Raw genomic sequence first — 12,088 nt, 5'->3', positions numbered from 1 at the left:
AGTTTTTCAAATCCTGAACCATTTGAATGTGGGTTACAGATACTGTGATTCTTCACCCTTAAAAATAGTCTTCCCTAGTGGCTCAGACGGTAAAGAGTCTGCCTGAAATGCAGAAGACCCGGTTTTGATCCCTGGGTCGGGGAGGTTCCCCTGGAGAAAGGAACGGTAACCCACTCCAGTATTCTTGCCTGGAAAATGTCATAGATGGAGAAGCCTGGTGGGTCCCAATCCATGGGCTTGCAGAGAGTCAGACTTGACTGAGTGACTAACACTTTTCTACATAGTTCAGTTCAGTTCAGTCGCTCAGTTGTGTCTGACTCTTTGCGACCCCATGAATCACAGCACGCCAGGCCTCCCTGTCCATCACCAACTCCCGGAGGTCACTCAAATTCATGTCCATCGAGTTGGTGATGCCATCCAGCCATCTCATCCTCTGTCGTTAACCATAATACTATTCGGAGAAGGCAATGGCACCCCACTCCAGTACTCTTGCCTGGAAAATCCTATGAATGGAGGAGCCTGGTGGGCTGCAGTCCATGAGGTCGCTAAGAGTCGGACACGACCGAGCGACTTCACTTTCACTTTTCACTTTCCTGAATAGGAGAAGGAAATGGCAACCCACTCCAGTGTTCTTGCCTGGAGAATCCCAGGGACAGAGGAGCCTGGTAGGAGGCCGTCTATGGGGTCGCACAGAGTCGGACACAACTGAAGCGATTAGCACATCTTTAAAACTTAACGTTAAGTCAATATCATTTAACATACAATCCTCATTTAAATTTCCTCAGTTGTCTTAATTGGAGCATTTTACATTTCAATTCGAGATCAACTCAAGGTTCATGCATTTATCTTTCTTTAGCCTCTGAATTCAGAATCCACCAGCATTTTTCTTTGTACTGCATGACACTACCTATTTGAAAGAATCCAGGGAAATTGTCTTGAAAATATTTTATACTATGAATTCGTGTAGCCTTTTCTTCAAAGTGATTCTGGTTAAATATCTTACTGGCCATCAGAAGGCACAATGTCAGGTTGTCCCAATGTTGATAATGCTAAATTTGAGCACTTCAAGAAAGTGGTGCCCAACAGATCTCTCCATTGCAATGGCACATTTTTCCTTTTGTAATTAGTAAATAATCTATGGGGGTGATACTTTGAAATTGTATGAACATTCTGTTCCCCATTGTCCTTACACCCAAAGGTTGTAGCATCTGTCCATGATCCTTTCCTGAATCAATTATATTAGGAGAGGGTTCAGGCAGTTGGAACACAGTTGGAAGAGAATTTCCAGACAGAGCATTTATGAATGGAGTGAGTTTATTAAGAACAAAAAGAGATAAAAGTGGGCACTATGAGTGAAGCAGGCCGACCTCCTGACAGACCAAGGAGAGTTGATGGTGTTTGTGGGTTAATAACCAATTTATATAGCCTTAAGACAAAATTCTGGCTGGAAGGTTGACGTTAGGTGATTGGCTGGGATGCTATAGGGTATTTACTGGAGTGGGCATCTTTGCTTAACTGAGAGTGAGGAAGCTTGTTACTGATGATCAGGGGGCTCTTGGCAAGGTTACAAAGGAGCTCAGTCAGCTTCAGAGGTGACTTTGGTTCTGGGCTCTGCTTCTGAGGCCTTGGTGCAATGCCTCATACCTATGGCCTGGGGCAGGATTCAACATTCCCCCCACCCCTCTTCTTACTAATGGGCCAAATCTTTGGCCCCTGAACACCCTGCTCATGTCTAACTACCTGCCTATCTCCACGGGACATGGGGACACAGGTCATTGGGGAAAGGGGCAGAGACTGCTCTGGCTTCTTCCTGCTGGACAGGGGCATCATGGGGTCTGGGTCCCGATGCCCACTCTCTGTCAGGGTGCACATATGGAGGAAGATGAGAGTCCATGGAATGACAAGACCACTTGTCCCAACATAATCCATATGTCAGCCAGCTGATGTCCTTGTAGTACCATTTGGAGATTTATTTACCATATTTCAGAAGAAACAAACTTAACAGGAAGTTAGAGATACATAGCCCCAAGATGAATAGAAGTAGAAATGCTGCTAAGGGGCCTAGAAGAGGTGCTAGCCAGGAGAACCAGGGCTAGATGTTGACCTTTGATGTTGGTATTTCTCTAGGTATGAGAAGATGCAAGAATTTGGGCTCATGAAAATCTTTTCTTGAAAATATATAACAATCTGAGGCCTGTCCTGCCAGTTTTCCCCAGAGCACAGAATGTCTCATTCATGATTTCTACCCTGAACTCTTTTCAGAGGGTGTTGAAAGTCAGCAACTGGAGTGGCTCCTGATTTACTCTTTGTACAGGCAGATGGCAAGTGCCAGTTTTCAGTCGGCAGGGCCCCTTCATTGCCTTAAATTTGACCATGGTTTAGGGGCATTTTATGATCATTTTGTCCCACATTGCTAGGAATGCTCATTCCCAAGTCTAGTGAAGATATTTTGATTGGCCACTCAATGTGCTGTTACTGGACTAGGCCATGAAAGTAGCAAAAGTCCTGGACCTTATCTGTGTTACTAATAGTCTCTTACAGTCCAGGAAAATATTCCCTCTTGTTACTTCTTCCCGTCTAGAGTTACATTATTACAATCATTGATTTCATATGGAACTATGTATCATCATTTTATTAGAGGCTCAGTCACACATTTGGTAATGTAAGAGAATAGTCTTATAAAACTGGCAATATGGAAAATAATATAGTTTGCAGTAATAGTAAGTTCACAAGTAAAAATTTAAGAACTTTTTTTAGGTGTAGTCCAGTATATACCATGTTGTCTGACTTAGTTTGTTGAATGACTATAGTCTGATGTTAATCTCCTGGTTGTAGATCATGAAGCATCTGATTCTTATCTTGTAACGTTATAACATAACAGCAAGGGACTAAATGAGAAGTGAATCTTCAGTAAACACAGACCTTAACTAAAAAAACTAGAATTTAGTATTCAGTAAAATATTTTTTTTTCTGAAATTATTCCCATTTTTTAAAAACACAGCCAAGACTAATTTGTTTTTAAAATAAGTTCGGTCCATTGACTACAGATGCCACAGGCCTGTCATCAGTTTTTGTTGAGATGGAGTTTTTCTTCTAGAGGTCCCCACTATACTTTGAGATGTCTGTATATGTCAGGAGACAATCTTTTTATTTACCTGATAAATCTATTCAGAACTCAAGTGTCTCCAATTTCTAGAGGGACAAGGCAGAAAGAAAAGAAAAATGTTTTAATTTAACCCACAAGTGTAGATTACCAAATTTGTTTTAAACCATAAGTAGCTTGAGGAGAAAAGCTTCTTGATGTCTGAAAACAAAGATCAGAAGCTAGTAATATGTCAGACAAAAAGTCATGAGAATTGTAATCATATTTAGCAGTTTGTTTAATCCCATGTAATTAGTTTTTCTTCTGTTGTCCTTACCTAATGATTGAGGTTGATAGTGACAGTGATAGTTTTAAGAAGTTTGAAAAGTTTTTGTTAATGATGGTATGATTTGTCCAGTGAAGTGTGTGCCTTGGTCACTGGAGATTATAGAAAGTATACCCAAAGTGCAAAGCACATTTTAACCATTTTTTCCTCTGTTGTGAGAGCATTAACCCTGAAGTTAGGAAAGACTTTATCCCATCAAATAAAATTGAGGTTTGTCAAGGAGCCAGGAAAAGCCAAGCGGCTATCTTGGATTTCCCATAACCCTGATTTATGGCCATTGTTTATCCATTTTAAATTCCCTAATTTAGGAGTAAATGAGGAATTAATTTTTGTAGAAGTGGAATGAGCTTTGTCTATATTGTCATAGTCTTCATAGATCATTGTGAAATAATAGTTTACCAAAGTAACAAAAGATTTTAAAAACAAATATAAATCACTTAAAGGCAAAGGAATTTACATAGTCTGTTATCAAAAAGCTGCATTCTAAGAAAACTTTGTTCATTTAACAAGGAGAGAAAACCAAATTCCAGTTTGGTACCAGCTTATATTCACTGTGAAACAATAGTTATTCACTTAGGCACAGTAAAAATAAAAGATTTCAAAGGCAGTTTAATGTCTTAAGAAACTTGTACCATGCACAAAACTCTCTTCTCGGGGTCCACTTCTCACAAAACTTTCTTCCACTTTCTGTATTCATCACTTTATTTGCCCGTTCAGAGAACAGCCACCAGTAAGTTCAGACTTACTTCATTTTCCCTTCAGTCAGTTCAGTTCAGTCGCTCAGTCGTGTCCGACTCTTTGCAACACCACGGACTGCACCATGCCAGGCTTCCCTGTCCATCACCAATTCCCAGAGTTTACTCAAACTCATGTCCATTGAGTCAGTGATGCCATCCAACCATCTCATCCTCTGTCATCCCCTTCTCCCACCTTCAGTCTTTCCCAACATCAGGGTCTTTTCAAATGAGTCAGTTTTCAGCATCAGTCCTTCCAATGAATATTCAGGACTGATTTCCTTTAGGATGGACTGGGTGGATCTCCTTGCTGTCCAAGGGACTCTCAGGAGTCTTCTCCAACACAACAGTTCAAAACCATCAATTCTTCAGCACTCAGCTTTCTTTATAGTCCAACTCTCGCAACCATACATGACTACTGGATAAACCATAGCTTTGACTAGATGGACCTTTCTTGGCAAAGTAATGTCTCTGCTTTTTAATATGCTATCTAGGTTAGTCAGGCTTCCCTGGTGGCTCAGAGGGTAAAGCATCTGCCCGCAACGTGGGAGACCTCTGTTTGATCCCTGGGTCGGGAAGATCCCGTGGAGAAGGAAATGGCAACCCACTCCAGTATTCTTGCCTGGAGAATCCCACGGACGGAGTAGCCTGGTAGGTAGTCTACAGGGTCGCAAAGAGTTGGACGCGACTGAGCAAGTTCACTTCACTTCACTTCTAGGTTAGTCATAACTTTTCTTCCAGGGAGCAAGTGTCTTTTAATTTCATGGCTGCTGTCACCACCTGCAGTGAGTTTGAAGCCCCCCAAAATAAAGTCTGTCACTGTTTCCATTGTTTCCCCATCTATTTGCCATGAAGTGATGGGACCAGATCCCACAATCTTCGTTTTCTGAATGTTGAGCTTTAAGCCAACGTTTTCACTCTCCTCTTTCACTTTCATCAAGAGGCTCTTTAGTTCTTCGCTTTCTGCCATAAGTGTGGTGTCATCTGCATATCTGAGGTTATTGATATTTCTCCCACCAATCTTGATTCCAGCTTGTGCTTCATCCAGTCCAGCATTTCTCATGATGTACTCTGCATATAAGTTAAATAAGCAGGGTGACAATATACAGCCTTGACGTTTTCCTTTCCTGATTTGGAACAAGTCTGTTGTTCCATGTCCAGTTCTAACTGTTGCTTCCTGACCTGCATACAGGTTTCTCAGGAAGCAGGTCAGGTGGTCTGGTATTTCCATCTCTTTCAGAATTTTCCACAGTTTGTTGTGATCCACACAGTCAAAGGCTTTGGTGTAGTCAATAAAGCAGAAGTAGATATTTGTCTGGAACTCTGTTGCTTTTTCTATGATCCAACAGATATTGGCAATTTGATCTCTGGTTCCTCTGCCTTTTCTAAATCCAGCTTGAACATCTGGAAGTTCACGGTTCACGTTCTGTTGAAGCCTGACTTGGAGAATTTTGAGCATTACTTTGCTAGCATGTGGGATGAATGCAATCGTGCGGTAGTTTGAGCATTCTTTGGCATTACCCTTCTTTGGGATTGGAATGAAAACTGACCTTTTGCAGTCCTGTGGCCACTTCTGAGTTTTCCAAATTTGCTGGCATGTTGAGTGCATCACTTTCACAGCATCATCTTTTAGGACTTGAAATAGCTCAACTGGAATTCCATCACCTCCACTAAATTTGTTTGTAGTGATGCTTCCAAAGGCCCACTTGACTTTGCATTCTAGGATGTCTGGCTCTAGATGACTGATCACACCATCTTGATTATCTGGGTCGTGATGATCTTTTTTTTATAGTTCTCTTGTGTATTCTTGCCACCTCCTAATATCTTCTGCTTCTGTTAGGTCCATACCATTTCTGTCTTTTATTGTGCCCATCTTTGCATGAAATGTTCCCTTGGTATCTCTAATTTTTTTGAAGAGATCTCTAGTCTTTCCCATTCTATTGTCTTCCTCTATTTCTTTGCATCGATCATGGAGGAAGGCTTTCTTATCTCTCCTTGCTATTCTTTGGAACTCTGCATTCAAATGGGTATATCTTTCCTTTTCTCCTTTGTCTTTAGCTTCTCTTTTCTCAACTATTTGTAAGGCCTCCTCAGACAAGCATTTTGCCTTTGCATTTCTTTTACTTGGGGATGGTCTTGCTCCCTGCCTCCTGTACAATGTCACAAACCTCTGTCCATAGTTCTTCAGGCACTCTGTCATATCTAATTCCTTGAATCTATTTGTCACTTCCACTGTATAATTGTAAGGGATTTGATTTAGGTCATACCTGAATGGTCTAGTGGTTTTCCCTACTTTCTTAAATTTAAGTCTGAATTTGGCAATAAAGAGTTCATGATCTGAGCCATAGTCAGCTCCTGGTCTTGTTTTTGCTGACTATATAGAGCTTCTCCATCTTTGGCTGCAAAAAATATAATCAATCTGATTTCAGTATTGACCATCTGGTGATGTCCATGTGTCGAGTCTTCTCTTGTGTTGTTGGAAGAGGGTATTTGCTATGACTAGTGCATTCTCTTGGCAAAACTCTTATTAGCTTTTGCCCTGCTTGATTTTCCCTTAATAGAATGAAATTCCATTCCTCATACCTTTTTATTAAAAACACACATCCTACTTTCCTTCAGCAACCATGAACTGTCCTTTATATCATCATTTTGTAGATTGGTAAATATAAATCACCCAAAGCTCTTACGTTATTTGCATTTTCTTTCCTTAAAAGTTTCTTCACAGTGAATTCTTAAGATTCATCTGTATTAATCACATTAACAAATGTTAATACCAGGTATTAATTTAATAGTGGATATTTCCCAGTTCACATGTACCTGAAATTCATTTAGTTTTTTAATTTTAATTTTTCTTGAATTTAGAATTATTTTATTTATAAGCACTTACTTGTCTTTAGGCCAATTAAATAGAGCTCATTGGCAAAATAACTTCAGCAGTATTATTCAAAGATAAAGACACACACTGAGACATACATAAATCTGGACCGAGATCTCAGTTTTCACTTCAGATTTAAAATGTCTCTTTACTCTTTTTTCCCCTTGGCTTGAAGTTCTACTAATTTGCTCACAGCTGGAGTCTCAGGCAGAGTGGGCTCTGTATCTCAAGGACATGATAGGCGTTAACCTCAGGGTTTTTTTCCTAGGCATGTTCTGTTTTCTCATGTAGGGTCAAAGCTCTAAAAAAAAAAAAAAAGTATTTTAATAAGCCAGCTTTTTCCTAATTAATTGCACATACAAAAAGAACCAGTTTTATAATTTCAAAAATATTTCATTTTAACCAGTTTTTTCCCCCGGGTCTGAAGAATATCATGGCCATCCAGTGTCAAAAATGTCATCTCTCCTTTTTGTAGTCATAGTTTCATAGCTAAATTTAAATTAGAGTTCTCAAATTGGCTCTGATGACAGGGGCAGACTGACTGATAAGATGGTGTCCCCACAGGGACTTTTTTTCTGGGGAGATGGGATCTTAATTTGATCAGAAGAATCTGAAGGAGTAAGAGAACTTGAAGCATTAGGGGAAGCTTGGTTCTTTTTCCACTTTCTTCTCCCCCATCCACGCCCACTCCTAGAGACAGGAGGAGTTAGAAGGGGATTCTTTAGAATGTTAGGAGAGTTTTTTCCTGGCTTTTGATTATAGGAGAAAGTCCTGAGCTAGGAGATCTGATGGAGAGGGAGAGACAGAGGGGGAATGAGGGGATAGGGCAGCAACAGAAAGACATGTGGCATGAATCCCTTATGTCCAGATTCTGACTGTCATAAAGGTTTGAGCGTAAGGAACAGCAAAAGAGGTCAAGGTGGAGATTATGTTATAATTTAAGCATGCCATTCAGAGGTCATTTTTCTTGCTTCCCCAATTTGTACTGGCTCCATGTTTTGTTGCAAAAGAATGTGAGTCTTTTCTTTTTTAGGATTTTCAGGGTCAAATTTTTTCTAGGTCCTGAGAATACAACCCAGAGGTGAGTCTGAAGGTGGTTTTTGAGACATACCTGAGCCCATTCTTGGAATGGGGGTACCAAGAGTTCACCAGCCACAGAAAGAGTCCTCCATGTCCCAATGAACCCTCTGCGTGCAACAAGGCACCGTGTGGCTAATGGCCAACTGTCCTAACAATTGCATCCAATAGTTAGAGGTGACCCCTGAACATGTGACAGAGAGTGGCACAAAACCCTGTGGCTAGGAACAAGCCTAGGCACAGTGTGAAAATGCATGTGGTGACTAGGGCCAGAAAGGACAGAAAAGAGTTTCCCAGAACCAACAGTGACTCACCTTTTAGCAATTCCCTGAAACATGGAAGGCACTCTCTAGGATGATTCAGAGGTTGCTCCTAGGTTCCTGTAAATTAATCCGGACAGAGAGAGGAAAAGTGAGAGACAGAGAAGACAGGCTGAGGAATCCACCTTGTAGTCCTGCCAGGAAGCCGGTGGCCTGGGGAATGGGCTGTGTTTTGCTTGAATATGTGCCTAACATGGTGCACAGAAGTTGTCTTGCTGAGGGCAAATGCTCTGGTAGCCTGGTCTGTTCTGTGACCCCCCTTATCCTGCCATGGGAGTCTTTTCTAGTGGCTTTTAAGTGCCTGACCTGTGCCTGCACAGTTTTATTGGCCTGGTCCTCAGCTCAAGGGAGAAGGAGGAAAAAGGAAAAGAGAGCCCTCATCTACTTGGGTGGTAGCTACTGGGGTACTATGGGCAGTGGAGCCTTTGGAACACACCAGAGAGTAACTCTGGCAGAGTTCTTTAATTGCTTCCACAGCCACTTGCCTGTTGGCAGAGGGCTCAAGGTAAAAGAAAAGAAAGAGGAAAGGAGAGAGGGGGCTTTCTCACAGGGAGAGTAGTACAGGCCACCAAATGTTGAGACAGTCCAAGCGAGGGTTGGAAAAGAATTTCCGGACACAGAGCATTTCAGAAGGGAGTGAATGTATTAAGAACAAAGAACAGAGATAAAGTGGGCACTGCAAGTGAAGCAGGCAGACCTCCTGACAGACCAGGGAGAGTTTTGTTTTTTTTTTGTAGGTTAATAGCCAATTTGTACAGATAGCCTCAAGACAAAATTCCTGCTAGAAGGTTGACGTTAGGTGATTGATTGGGACACTATAGAGTATTTACTGGAGTGGGCATCTTTGCTTAACTGGGAGTCAGGAAGCTTGTTAGTGATGATCAGAGGGCTCTTGGCAAGGTTACAAAGGGGTTCAGTCAGCTTTGGAGGTGACCTTGGTTCTGGGCTCTGCTGAGGCTTTGGTGGCCTCACATCTGTGGCCTGGGGCAGGACTCAACAGAGAGTGCGAGTGCCAAAGGGTGATTTTTCTAATTCTTAATTTCTTCTACATTTATTAATCGGACTTACTCAGTAAAGAAGAACTTTCCCTTTACTTACCTCCTTTCTTGAATTTTTATTTTAATGTGTTACAGTCTAACACCATCATTTTCCTTTTTTGATCCTCAAACTGTTCCAAATTTGTCACTCTGGCCCCTGTGTCCTTTTGACATGACTCCATTAGTCTTTGAGCACTTCCTTGCTTTTTGACACAAGATGTTCCAGGCTCACTCTGCATTCCCTGTCCTGGACCTGGTATACGTTATTTGTCCAAGGAGCCCTGGTTCCTTTTAGTGGGGAATGGTGTTTAGAAACTGGGAAATCATCGCTTTTAGGCCCTTTCAGTGGAGAGAACTAAAAAAAAAAAAAAAAAAAAAAAAGACTTTATAATAATAGCTTCAATTCAAATCTAACACCACAGAGTCCTCCCTTGTCTTTCCCCATTTCATATTCATATCTTGCTTCTCTTACAATGAAAACTCTGGTCCCCAACACCAAGATATATGTACTCTTCAGAATTATAAGACCAATACCACTACCAACAATTAGCCTAAGTAAAGTTCAGAAGTTCTTTGCAGTCTTCTATCCTTAGACTATATCCTATTAAGGATATACAGTGTACTATGTTTAAAAATTACGTGAATCAGGGCCTTCTCTGGCAGTCCAGTGGTTAAGACTCCATGCTTCCACTGCAGGGGGCACAGGTGCAATCCCTGGTCAGGGAACTAAGATCCCACATGCCTTGCATCCTGGCCAGAAATAAGAAAGAAATTTTTTTTTAATTACATGAATCATTTTTTTTTCCTCTGTGGAGTTTTTTCCATTTATATTCAAGTTTAGGATTTGCTTTTATCATCCTTTTTAGTAAAAATGATACATTATTTTTAAAATACATAAACTTTCATGTGGCTCAAAGTCAAAACTATATAAAAAGCTATTTCCAGACAAGTCTTGCTTCCATGCCCTGTGCCCCATTGCCACCGACTCCCTCTAAGTACCCATTTTCATTAATTTCTGGGTATCCTTCCTGTGTTTACTTTTTTTTCAGTTGAAGTATAATTGACACACATTAGTTTCAGGTGTACAGCATAATTCACTATTTATACTTCCTGTGTTTCTTTGGCAAATATATGCAAATGAGTGTATATATTCTTTTTTTTTGGTTAAACACAAAAGATAGCATACTATATATATTCTTTTCACCTTGCTTTTTTTTCCACTTACTAATATAGTCTGGAAACCACACCATACCACTTAATAGCATTCTTCCTCGTTTTTTTTTATGTCTACGTATTACTTCATTGTATGAATAGTCCGTGGAATTTTTCTTTTTCAGAGACAAATGTTGGTCTGGTTCAGAACAAGAGAGGAAAACAGAAAACAAACCCAGGAGGAGACTGGAATATTTTGATAGTAGTTGCATTTCTAGACCAGATGACAAGTCTGCCAAAACCTGCATGTAGCTGAAATGCATTTTGGTAATGAAAAGTTAATAGAATGCTATTGCCTAACTAATGGAGAAGGCAATGGCAACCCACTCCGTACTCTTGTCTGGAAAATCCCATGGATGGAGGGGCCTGGTGGGCTACAGTCCATGGGGTCGCTAGGAGTCGGACACAACTGAGCGACTTCACTTTCACCTTTCACTTTCATGCATTGGAGAAGGAAGTGGCAACCCACTCCAGTGTTCTTGCCTGGAGAATCCCAGGGACAGGGGAGCCTAGTGGGCTGCCGTCTATGGGGTCGCACAGAGTCAAACACGACTGAAGCGACTTAGCAGCAGCAGCAGCCTAACTAATAAGACAAAAAAGCAAAGTAGAATGCTTTTTAATCTATCTTATATAGTCTCTTGAATCTTGTGCTTATGGAAAAGCAGGTTCAACGAGGTAGAGACTTGTAGAATGTGGAAGGGGATTTCAGTTACTATAAATATTAAAGATGCCATTCTTGACTCAAAATGTGGTTTTGCATTAATTTACTATATGACTTTATTTTTCTGGGCTCCAAAATCACTGCAGATGGTGATTGCATCCATGAAATTAAGATGCTTGCTCCTTGGAAGGAAAGTTATGACCAACCTAGACAGCGTATTAAAAAGCAGAGACATTACTTTGCCAACAAAGGTCCATCTAGTCAAGGCTATGGTTTTTCCAGTGTTCATGTATGGATGTGAGAGTTGGACTATAAAGAAGGCTGAGCGCCAAAGAATTGATGCTTTTGAACTGTGATGTTGGAGAAGACTCTTGAGAGTCTCTTGGACTGCAAGGAGATCCAACCAGTCCATCATAAAGGAGATCAGTCCTGGGTGTTCATTGGAGGGACTGATGTTGAAGCTGAATTCCAATACTTTGGCCATCTCATGCGAAGAATTGACTCATTGGAAAAGACTCTGATGCTGGGAGGGATTGGGGGCAGGAGGAGAAGGGGAATGACAGAGGATGAGATGGTTGGATGGCATTACCGACTCAATGGACATGGGTTTGGGTGGACTCCGGGAGTTGATGATGGACAGGGAGGCCTGGCATGCTGCGGTTCATGGGGTTGCACAGAGTCAAACACGACTGAGCAACTGAACTGAACTGAACTACATGACCCAGCAATTCTACTCCCAGGTAT

General features: G+C 41.1%; 1 long non-coding RNA gene across 2 annotated transcripts; it reads right to left on the bottom strand.

Annotated features, from left to right (window-relative positions):
- Nucleotides 1–6,209: 6,209 nt before the first annotated feature.
- Nucleotides 6,210–10,221, bottom strand: LOC138930321 (uncharacterized). 2 transcript variants are annotated; one of them, XR_011446153.1, is made up of 4 exons: nucleotides 10,111–10,221; nucleotides 9,533–9,826; nucleotides 8,429–8,494; nucleotides 6,210–7,338 (listed from the first exon to the last, which is right to left on the bottom strand). It is a non-coding gene; the product is annotated as an uncharacterized lncRNA (long non-coding RNA). The 2 variants fall into 2 exon arrangements; XR_011446152.1 differs by lacking the exons at nucleotides 9,533–9,826; nucleotides 10,111–10,221 and having other exon boundaries at nucleotides 8,429–8,519.
- Nucleotides 10,222–12,088: the final 1,867 nt, after the last annotated feature.

This window comes from Ovis canadensis, chromosome X, assembly GCF_042477335.2.
Source record: "Ovis canadensis isolate MfBH-ARS-UI-01 breed Bighorn chromosome X, ARS-UI_OviCan_v2, whole genome shotgun sequence".
NCBI classification, from domain to species: Eukaryota; Metazoa; Chordata; class Mammalia; order Artiodactyla; family Bovidae; genus Ovis; species Ovis canadensis.
The sequence above is the reverse complement of the archived record's forward strand: the minus strand, read 5'-3'. Positions and strand labels throughout refer to the sequence as shown.